The sequence below is a fragment of the Eschrichtius robustus genome, chromosome 19 (genome assembly GCF_028021215.1).
Source record: "Eschrichtius robustus isolate mEscRob2 chromosome 19, mEscRob2.pri, whole genome shotgun sequence".
Taxonomy (NCBI): domain Eukaryota; kingdom Metazoa; phylum Chordata; class Mammalia; order Artiodactyla; family Eschrichtiidae; genus Eschrichtius; species Eschrichtius robustus.
This window is the reverse complement of record NC_090842.1, coordinates 14,665,160-14,677,317: the sequence shown is the minus strand read 5'-3', so window position 1 is coordinate 14,677,317 and position 12,158 is coordinate 14,665,160.

Sequence of the window (12,158 nt, the reverse complement as noted above, 5' to 3'; positions counted from 1 at the left end):
GAAAACTGTTTAGTATTATCTGCCATAGTTTAAGATATGCATACCCTATGATCCAGCAGTTCCAATCCTAGATCTATATGCTGCTGGTCCTTGTGCACAGATGTATACAAGGGTGTTCATAACTGCATTATTCATGATAGCCTCGTGACCCCATTATTCGTTTGGGTTGGAAACAACCCAAATGTTAACCAGTAGTAGAATGGATTAATAAATAATAGCATATTCAAACAGTGAACTATTATACCTAAATGAAAATGAACAGACTATAGCTAAATGCAACAAAACAGGTACATAAATAGAGCAAAAGAATCCAGACACAAAATATTACATGCTGTGTGATTCCATTGTTCTAAATGTTAAAAGCCAGGCAAAACTATAGTGTTTAGGGGTACATGCTTAGGTTATAAATGAAAATCAAGGGAGTGATTTCTACAAAAGTGAGGACAGTGCTTACCTTTAGTGGGGAGAGAGGGCTTAGTGATTAAGAGGGGGTTTGAGGGGGTGCTGGCAGTGTTCTGTTTCTTTAGTTGGGTGATCATTACACAGATGTTCACTTTGTAATAATTCAGCTGTTCATTTTGGAGACACTTTTCTACATGCATATAATATTTCACAATAAAATCTTTTAAAAGACCATATCACTTTATCTTTTATCCACCTCAGTGAAACTAAAAGCAGAATTTATCACCTACTCAATCAGATTGCAGCAGTGCTTTTCACTTAGAGATGTGACAAAGCCTGAATGTGGGCAGACAGGCAGTCAAAGTCAAAATCGAGTTTGATTTCTGGGTGTTTATTACTAACTTTCATCTTCTTTCCTCAAAAACAATATGATTTTACTTATAATTAACTAATACAGTGGCTTTGCATATAGTAGACACTCTATTATTTATTTATGTATTTTTAAAATTTTATTTTTGGCTGCATTGGGTCTTCGTTGCTGCACACAGGCTTTCTCTAGTTACAGCGAGCGGGTGCTACTCTTCGTTGTGGTGTGCAGGCTTCTCATTGCGGTGGCTTCTGTTGTTGCGGAGCAGGGGCTCTAGACGCGGGGGCTTCAGTAGTTACAGCACACAGTCTCAGTAGTTGTGGTGCATGGACTCAGTAGTTGTGGTGCGTGGGCTCAGTAGTTGTGATGCGTGAGCTCTAGAGCGCAGGCTCAGTAGTTGTGGCTCACGGGCTTAGTTGCTCTGAGGCATGTGGGATCCTCCCAGACTAGGGTTCGAACCCGTGTCCCCTGCATTGGCAGGTGGATTCTTAACCACTGTGCCACCAGGGAAGTCCCCTCTATTATTTATTAAATGGAAAAATAAGATAATTGAATTCCCATGTGAGAAAAGTAATCTATTTTGGAACTATAAGACTTGTAGATTTGTGATATGTCATGAAAATGATGTGAATTGGGGCTCACAAATAATAACAATCACTTTCTGCAGGTGTGGTTCTCTGTTCCAGTCGTTACCTTCTTCCTAAATGGCCCGCAGTTGGCTGTTTGACTTTTTCCCTGCCTGTGTTTGGCCTGGAAGCTTCCACAGTTTAAACAAGCTTCCAGCACCTGGCATCTTCCTTTGGAGAAGCAGTTGTTTTTGTAATTTGAGGCTTAGGCAAAATTAATTTTCACTGTGCATCTTGTGATATTGTGATTTATTGTAGGAAATATATATTTGGTTTTCGCCCCCAGTTCTGGCACAGAGCTCCTAAAACCCTTGGAATTTCCTGACAAGAGCGATAAAGTTGTCTTCTGTTATGTTAGTGAGGTGACTTTTGGACACCCCCCAGGATGGGGTTGCTGGTTGCCAGGAGAACTAACCGTGTGATTAGAGGGTTGGAACTTTCATTCGTGCACCTTCCCCACCTCTCCTAAGTGAGAGGGACTGGAGGTTGAATCAATTGCCTATGGCCAGTAATTTAATCAATCTTTGCCTATATAATGAAGCCTCCATAAAAACCCAAAAGGATAGAGTTCTGAGAGTTTCTAGATTGACGAATACATCCATGGAGATTTGGGGAGAGTGTTGCCCCTGGAGAGGGCATGGAAGCTCTGTTCCCTTTCCCCATACCTTGCCCTGTGCATCTCTTCCATTTGGTTGTTGATGAGTTATATCCTTTTATAGTAAACTGGTGACCTAGTGAGTGAAACGTTTCTCTGAGTTCTGGGAGCTGCTGTAGCAAATTAATTGAACCTGAGGCCGGGGTCTGGGGAACCTCTGATTTACAGCCAGTGTGTCAGAGCACAGGTAACAAGCTGGGCTTGTGACTAGTGTTTGAAATTTGGGGGCAGTCTACAGGACTGAACACTTAACCTGTGGAATTTGATGCCATCTCTGTGTAGATAAATTACTTGATGTTTTGGGGAACACCCCTCCTGCCCCTGCCACAAACATGCACACAAAAACACGCATGCATGTTGGAATTGGTGACCAGAACAAAATACAAAATACATCTTTATTTTTCTTTTCTTCAACCTGGGTCAAATAAGAGGATTCTTTCTGAAATTTGTCTCTCTTTTATCTACCTCAGATATATGCCACACATTCTGCAGAGACAGATTGTTTTCAGGAAGTATTTCAGGGAGAAAAGAGCAGAGGCCAATGTGAAACCTATGAAATCTGAAGTAATCCAATTTAAAAGAGATCAAACAAATAGAAAACCAAGGAGCATAACAGCTTTAGAAACAGTAGAAAACCAGAAGAAGAGCAGGATTAAAATATGAAAATTAATCCTTTTACTCCAAGTGCCTAGAGAACCTCTCACTGACAACAAAAGTCATGTTGCATTTACTTGAGCATTTTCTGTATTTTTTTTTCTTTGATATTTTCCTGCTAAAATGGTACTTTGGGATAAAGAAATATTTATCAACATCCCAGAGTATAATTGCCCTTGCCCTCACTTTAGCAGTAGCAGAACTTGAAGACATGTGAACAGTTTCATATGCTCTTATTTATTTCCAGCAAGCAAGGTTTAATTGAATGGAATTTCCATCTTTTCAGTTTTTTTAAACCAAACTTTCTGCTAATAACACTAAGAACAATTGTATGCCAGGTACTGTGCAAAGTGAAGTACTTTACAAATATTTAATCCTCATAATAAACATATGAGGTGGATGTGGTAGATGGCTTCCAAGATGGCTCCCAATGATCCTCACTTCCTGGTATTTACGTCCCTGTGTGGCCTCTCCCACACTGAATAGGGCTGATCTGTGTGACTAATAGATCTTGCATAAATGATGGTGTGTGACTTCTGGGCCACAAACTACATTGCAGCTTCTCCCATGGTCTCTCAGACTGCTTGCTCTGAAAGTAGCCAGTCATCATGCCATGAGGACACTCAAGCATCCCTGTTGAGAGGCCCATGAGGGGAGGAACTGAAGCCTCCCACCAACAACCAGGAACAACTTGCTAGCTGTGTGAGTGAGCCATCTTGGAAGTGGATTTTCTAGCCCTAGTCAAGCCTTCAGATGACTGTAGCCCTTGCTACCATCTCTGACTGCATCCTCATCAGAGACCCCAAGCAAGGTTCTCTTTCCTAAGTTATGCGGGAATACATTTTCCTCTGAAAGAAGATACTCTGTCATACATACTGAACACTTATTTAACTAGACTCTTATGTAGAAACACTAGAAAGAGCTGGAGGTTGACATTTAAATGAAGGAAAAAGAGGAAAATAGTTCCTCTGTGAAATGTTTTAGCCTAGTGAAAATTCTCTTTTACTGAGTGCAATTTAATATTAAATTCAATTCAATGAATGTTAACTGAGCCCCTTCTATGTGCCAATCACATATGGTCTGTACAGCGAAGAAGCTTACATTCTGGAGGTAGATGCAGGCTGGTAAGCAAATAATTGCTGTACAGTGTATTACATTCAATAATAGAGGCATGTGCAAAGGACAAAGTGATTGTCACTCTTTGAATGCATTAGGGAAAGCCTTACTTCTGGGGACCCTTGAGATGAGTTTTGTAGGATGAATAGAAGGTTGCAAGGCAGACAAGGATAGGGATGTGAGAAGAAAGGATGAGTCTATATAAAGGTATAGAGGTGTGAAATAGCCTGGCACATTTGGGGATTGTGAAAGTCATTTAATTAATTACAAACATTTATTAAATATGCATATGTATGAGGCCCTGTGCTGGATACGGGGAATACAGTGATAAGAAACACAGAATTCCTGTGCTCAAGAAACTTATAGTCTCAAGGCAGAGGGAGATGAATAAATAACCATGATGGGGTGAGCATGAGGACCCGTGAGTTCATAAAGAAGGGGCAGCCTTGGGTAGTCAGGGAAGCCTTTCTGAAAAAGGTCACATCTGAGTCTGGAAAGACAAATGGGAGTTAGTTGGGGAGAGAACGGGAGGAGGGGAGAAGAAAGGCATTCCAGGTGTTATGTACAAGTCTGGAGGTGTGTGAGCCCCTGAGACTTTGTGAATTGCGAGTTGAGCATCAAGTGCAAGAAGGGCAGGCTCCTGGGATGGATGTCGTGCTGAGAAGCTTACAGAGTATTCTGGACTATAGGATTTTAGGTAGGGAAATGACATGACCAGATTTTCCCTTTAGAATAGTCACTGTGGCTGCAGGGTAGAGAATGGCCAGGCTATGGGGGTGGGGTGGGAGTGGGGACACAATTCTGGAGTCAGGGAGGTCAGTTAAGAAGCTGTTGCAGTCACCCAGGCAAGACATGAGAGTGACATTAACAAAGGAAGGCAGCAGGGATCAAAAGGAGTAGATGGATTTGTGAGATGTCAGGAGGTAGATCCTCAAGGTGGAGGCAGAATAATGTCACCATCAAGAGTGTGGACTCTGGAACCAGAGTGACTGTTTCTCCTCCCACGTCTTCCCTTTACTAGTGTGAGAACTGGAGCAGGTTACTTACCATCTCTGTGCCTCTGTTTCCTTATCTGTGATACGGGAAGAAGAATACTACCCACATCTAGGGTTGTTGTGGTGATTAAATTAATATTTATAATGTTTGGAACATTGTCGGTACATAGTAAGTGTTCCATAAACATTTAGTTATTATATGATTGATAGGAGGAGAGAGAAGTCATAGGTGACTCTGGGCATGGCCAATTGTGTGAATCATGATTCCATTCACCGAGGGATACAGAAGAGAGCAGGCCTGGGGGGCATGCTGGGCTTGAGGTGCTTGTGGACACCCAAATGGAAACATCTTGTAGGCGTTGGAGTCAATGGAGTGGAGCTCAGAAGGGATCTGGGTGGGATAAATCCTCTAGAACTGCAGGGAGGGCATGGGCAGGGGCGTGAGAAATAGAAGGACTGAAATAGTTGTTGGGATGAGAGCTGACAAGGGAAAGAGATCGGGAGGTAGAGGCCCCAGTGGAGGCTGGAGACTCCGTATTTGCAGTCACATGATCTGGACCATTGTGTGGTTTTCTCCAGCAATCCTAACAGCCTGTTAGTATGAGAGAAGAGTTGAACAGCTAGACTGACCCAGTGTTGGGCTTTTACTGGCCGTGATGGCAAGACTTGGAATCAGGACATTGATGATATAACTAATGCCAAATATGTCCATGTCCCAATCCCCCAAGCCTGTGAATATGTTAATTACATGGGAGAGGAGGATTAAGGTTGCAGATGGAATTAACATTGCTAGGCAGGTGACTTTGAGAAAGGGAGATTATCCTGGATTATCCGGGTGGCTCTAATGTAATAACAAGGTTCCTTAAAGGTGTAAGTGGGAGGCAGAATAGGAGGTCAGAGTGATGTGGTGTGAGAAAGACTCAACCTGCCATAGTTGGCTTTGAAGATGGAGGAAGGAGCCCATACGGCAAGGAAAAGGATTCTCCTAGAGCTTCAGAAAGGAACACGGCCCTGCAGAACCTTGATTTTAGGCCAGTGAGACCTCTGTTACACTTCTAACTTTCAGAATTTTAAGATAATAAATTTGTGTTGTTTCAAGCCACAAATTTGTGGTAATTTGTTGTAGTAGCAAGAAGAAACTAATACAGGTTTTGTTTTTTTTTTCCACTGTTTGGTTTTGAGCGGTTTTTTAAAAAAAATATACTCTAGATATGAATCCTTTGTCAGACATGAAGTTTACAAATATTTTCTTCCAGTTTGTTTCTTTCCTCCACTTAGAAGAGTCTTTCCAAGTACAAAAGTTTTTTTTATTTTGGTGAAGTCCTCTTTATTGACTTTTTCTTTTCTGCATTATGATTTTGGTGTCATGTCTAAGAACCCTTCTCCTAACCCTAGTCTAGAAAATTTTTTTTCCTAAAAACTTTGTAGTTTTATATTTTACATTTAAATATATGCCCCACTTTGAATTAACTTTTGTGTAAGATGTGAGATTTGGATTGAGGCTTACTTTTTGCCTATAGAGCTCCAATGGCCCCAGCACCATTTGTTTAAAGGCTCTTTCTCTTACATTGAATTGCTTTTGCACCTTTGTCAAAAATCGATTTGGAATATTTGTGTAGGTCTATTTCTGTGTTCTCTGTTCTCTTCCATTGATCTATATCTGTCCCTCTGCCAATACAACACAGTCTTAATTACTGTAGCTTATGTAATAAGCCTTGAAATCGGTTAGAATAATTCTTCTCATTTTCTTCTTCTTTGTAAGTTTGTTTTAGTTATTCTAGGGCCTGTACCTTTCCATATAAATTTTTAAATAAATTTATCTTTGTTTAAATAAAAACTTTGCTGGTATTTGATAGGAATTAGATTAAACTTGTGTATTAATTTGAGGAGAATTGACCTTTGCTATGTAGAGTCTTCCAATCCTTGAACATAGATCTCCTTTTAATTAGATATTCTTTGATTTTTTTAATCAGCACTTTGTCGTTTTTAGCATATAAGTCCTGTATATGTTTTGATCAATTTACACCTATCCCGTTTTTGAAGGGATGGCAGTTATAAATGGTATCGTATCTTAAATTTTGGTTTCCACATCTTCATTGTTAGTATATAGAAATATGAATGATACTTGTATGTTTACCTTATATCCTGTGACCTTGCTGTACTCACTTGTTAGTTCTAGGAGGTTTGTTGTAGATTCTTAGGGAATATCTATGTAGACAGTTATCCCATCTGCATATAAGGACAGTTTTATTTCTTGTTTTCTGCTCTGTATGCTTTTTCTTTCTTTTTTTTTTCTTTCTTCTTATAGCACTGACTAGAACTTCCAGTACTATGTCTGATAGCCATGTTGAGAATGGACCTCCTTGCCTTGTTCCCAGTCTTTAGGGGGAAAGCATTCAGTCTTTTACCATTTAGTATGATGTCACCTGTAAGTTTTTTGTATATTTTCTTTATTATATTCCTTTATATTCCTAGTTTTCTGGGAATTTTTATCATGAATGATATTGAATTTTGTTAGATGCTTTTTCTACATAAATTGATGTGATCATATAATGTTTCTTCTTCAGCCTGCTAATATGATGGATTACATTGATTGATATTTGAGTATTGAACTTGCCTTACATTCCTGGACTTAACCTATTTGGTCACGGTATGTAATTATTTTTACATATTGCTAAATAACTTGTTAAGATTCTGATAAAATTTTAAATTTATATTCATGAAGGATATTGGTTTTTAGGGTTTTGTGTTTTTTTGTATTTTCTTCATCTGGTTTTGTCTTAGGCTTCATAAAATGAATTGTAAAGTGTTCACCTCTTTTCCATTTTCTGGAAAAGATTGGTAGTATTGGTGTTAATTCTTCTTTCCATGTTTGCTGTCATTCTCCAGTGAAACCATCTAGGCCTAGATATTTCTTTTTTTGAGTTATAAAATTATGAATTCAATTTCTTTAATAGTTAGAGTTGTTCAAATTATCTATTCATATTAAATTGTGGTAGTATGTGTTCTTTGAGGAATTGAAGCAGTATGTCTAAGTTGTCAAATTTATGAGTGTGGAGTTGTTTGTAGTGTTCCCTTATTATCCTTTTGATATCTGTATGGTTTGTCCTCTCCTGTTAAATTCCTAGTATTGGTAATTTGTGTCTTCTTTCTTTGCTAGAGGTTTGTCAATATCATTGATTTCTCCAGAGAATCAGATCTTTGTTGAATTAATTTTCTCTGTTGCTTTTCTGTTTTTAATTTTATTGATTTCTGCTCTTATCTTTATTATTTTCTTCTGTCTGTTTGCTTTCATTTTATTTGGTCTCCTTTTTTCTGAACTTAGGAGCTTAGATGACACATTTGACTTGTACTGCTTTCTAATCTAAATATTTAGTGTTATAAATTTCAACACTGTTTTAGCTACCTTCTCCAGATTTTGAAATGTTGTGTTTTCATTTTCATTCAATTCAGTGTGCTTTTGGATTTCCCTCTTTGACTTATGTATTTATTTAGAAGTGTGTTGTTTAGTTTCCAAGTGTTTGGAGATTTTTGTGTTATCTTTCTGTTGTGCGTTTCTAATTTGATTTCACAGTGGTCAACCAGTGCCCTCTGTATGATTCCAATTCTTTTAACTTTGTTGAATTTTATTTCTTGGCCTCGGAAATGGTCTATCTTAGTATATGTTCCTTGGACACATGAAAAGCACATGCATTCTGCTGTTGGGTGGACTGTTCCATAAATATTGATTAAATCATGTTGGTTGTATTAAGTTCCTCTATATCTTGTTAATTTTCTGTTTAGTGCTTATATCAATTGTTGAGAAAAAGATGTTGAAGTCTCCAGCTACAATTGTGGATTTGTATAGTTCTTTTCACTTTTTGCATTATATATTTTGAAGCTTGGTTCAAATCACATATTTTAAAAGTTGCTTGGTGCACTTATAATTATGATTGCTATGTCCTTTTGGTAGATTCACCCTTTTACATTATAGTGTCCCTCTTTGTTCCTGATCATTTTTTTTTTATTTGAAGTCAACTTTATCTAATATTACTGTAGCCCTTCTTGCTTTCTTTTGACCAACTTTTGCACGGTATACCTCTTCCATCCTTTTGCTTATAATCTACCTATATCATTATCGTTGAAGTGATTCTCTTAATTCATAACTATCCTTCCTCTCTCTCTCTCTCTCTCTCTTTCTTTCTTGTGTGTTCATGTTTGCACACACACGCTCTTCATTACTTGAGCGAAGTAGGTCATTTTCCTGTAACATTTTCCACATTCTAGATTTGGCTTAATTATATTCTTACAGAATACACATGTTCCTGCATTTCTTGATCTCCTGCAACCTAGCTGGTAGGTCTAGAGACTTAATTAAATTTAGGTTTAGATTGTTGTTCACAGTTCTGCACAGGTGGTGCTGTGTACTGCATCACGTCAGGAGGCACATAATATGTCTGGTTTTCATTCTTTTAGTGTTAAGACTGATTTAGAGGGCTCAGGTGTTGTTAGCCTGATTGAGCCATTATAAAGTTCTTCAGCAACATCCTTCCTAATGGTTTTAGCATTGATGATCCTTCGTTTCATTAGGGGCTGCAAATGGTGATTATTTTTCTGTCATTTCTTCTGCATTTATTAGCTGGAGTTCTTCTATGAAGAATAATTTTCTGTCATCAACTATTTGGTTAACTTGCAATGCAGTTTGTACAAAAATGGTACAGAATAAATGGTTGATTCTTCCCAGTTATTATTTCCAAAATAATTAGTTTGGTGTCTTAGCAACTTCCAAAGGTGACCAATGATTTTTTTTTTTTAGTATCTTTTGAACTCTGAGTTTTAAAGACTAATCCATTGCAGACTTTTGTTTTTGTTTTTGTTTTCCCCAAATTGTCCTGTCTTTGGTGAATGGAAACTCCTTCAAGTTGCTCTGGGCTCCTTAGATACAACCCTAGTAGCCTTTGATAATGTACTTATTTTACACTATAATAGAATGTTCCAAGTTCATCTTATACATTTCATGCCCCAGACCTTGAATTACCCATTTCTCCAAGGAGTTATGGTTTCTTTTCGTGGGAAATGGTGTTTAAAGACCACACTATGTCCCTGGACTGTCATTGCTTACTTAGCTTTCTTTGCTTCTGGGGTCTTTCAGTAGGGAGGTTATTTAAAAGGAGAGAATAATCATGAGCTAAAACTCAGATTTTCTATTTAAATTTAAGATTATAGGGTTTCCTAATATAAGAACTTTTTTTTTGTTTTATATTTTTAAAATGCTGAAATGCTTGGTTCCTAACAATATTGATGTAGCTACTTGTTTTTAAAATATTATTACTAATATTATGACCGACAATAAGACTACTATACAGTGAAGATATATAGTCAAAAACCATGTTTTAAAGTTGGTTGGAATAATTGGTGTTACAACACCAGTTTGATATACAGCAAGGTTTATTTGTTTCACTTTTCAACTTTTAATAATTGATTTTTCAACATGTTTTAAAATATATTTTTTAACAACTTTATTGAGATATGATTCACATTCAGCTCAGGATACAATTCACCCATTTAAAGTGTACATACAATCCACAGTTTTTAGTATATTCACAAACACATGCAGTCATCACCACAGTCAATTTTAAACATTTTCATCATCTCAGAAAGAAATCCCATACCTTTTAGTTAACACCCTTCTATTCCTTCACTTCTCTCAGCCCTTTGCAACGACTAATCTATTACTTTCTCTCTAGAGATTTTCCTGTTCTGGTCACTTCATGTGAATGGACTCATACAATATGTAGTTTTTTTTGACTGGCTTATTTTACTTAACAAAATGTTTTTGAGGTTTTTCCCTGTTTCCGTGATCCAAGGGGGTGCTTCAGTCTCATCCTCGGTTCTGGGATTTTCACAAAGGTGTCTTGTCTATGGATGATTGCTAGTTGGTCTTTTTGTGAGGGGGATTGAAGTTGGCAACCACCTATTCCATGTTGGTGACATCACACTGCCTATATTATTTTATATTGTAATAATTATGTGTATTGTATATTGTGTACTGTGATTGTATATGATTTATTGTTTGTCTTTATTTAGTATGTCTTCTTTGCTTTTTCTAAAATTACTTTTGGTATTTAGGAAGGTTTATCTTTATATTCAGTAGTTTCTTTGTATATAAACCCTTTATAGTGCCTATATTGTTATCTATTACTGTATAACAAATTACCCCCAGATTAATAGCTTAAAACACTGAATATTTGTTTTCTCAGTTTCTGTAGGTCAGGAATCTAGGTGAGGCTTAGCTGGGTGCTTCCTACTCAGGGTCTCTCATGCATCTCCTGTCAAGCTGTTGCCCAGACTGCAGTCATCTTAAGGCTCAACTGGGGCTGGCAACTCTGCTTTCATTCACATGGCTGTTGGCAGGCCTCAGAAGATCCACTGCCAAGCTCACTCATGTCATTGCTGTCAAGGCTTGGTTCCTCACCACATGGGCCTCTCTGTAGGTTTCCTGAGTGTCCTTACAATGTGGTAACTGGTGATTCGAGAGAGCCAGACAGTGCCCAAGATGGAACTGATTCTCTTTATAACTGATCTCAGATGTGACATCCATCACTTGTACTGTATTATATTTGTTAGAATACCTAAGCACAGCCCACACTCAAGGGGAGAGGATCATATAAATATATGAATGCTTGGAAACAGGTATCATTGACTGTCATCATAGGGGCTTTTTACCATAATTCCCTTAATTCTCCTTTATTCTATCTCGTTAAATGGTTTGATTCCTACCTAGTACTTATACAATTGTTAATCTTTTCTACTTTTCGGCTGTCTTTCTCTTTTTTCTTTTCATTTAAAATTTCATCCTTTCTACTTTGTCAGAAAATATAACGTTTAGATTCTATTCTTCTCCTTATGCCTTCAGCATTATTTTAATACCTGTACAATTAAATATATGAAATGCTCATCATCAGTCCTTTTGCTGAAATTCGCCAGTCAGCTTTTGGTTGGATGAAGCCCATCCTCTAGTATATTCTTCGGGAAGGGAACATGTTTATAATATTCGCTGGGCTTTTGCATGTTCAAAACTCCTTTTCTGTAGCCTCAGTGACTGAAGGAGAGCTTGGTTCCTTGTAAAATCCTTGGCTCATGCTTTGTAAAGTTTTTGAAAAATGCTGCTCCTCTGTTTTCCCACTGCATAGCTTGCTTTTACAAAGTCCAATGACATCTAATTCTCTTCCCTTTGTACGTTATTTTGACTTTTTGCCTGGACGCTAATTTTAAAAATTCTTTAAAGTCTAGCAGTTCTTCTAAGATATGACTTATAGTTGATCATTTTGGGTCAGTTTTCCTGGGTATCTACTAGTCCCTTT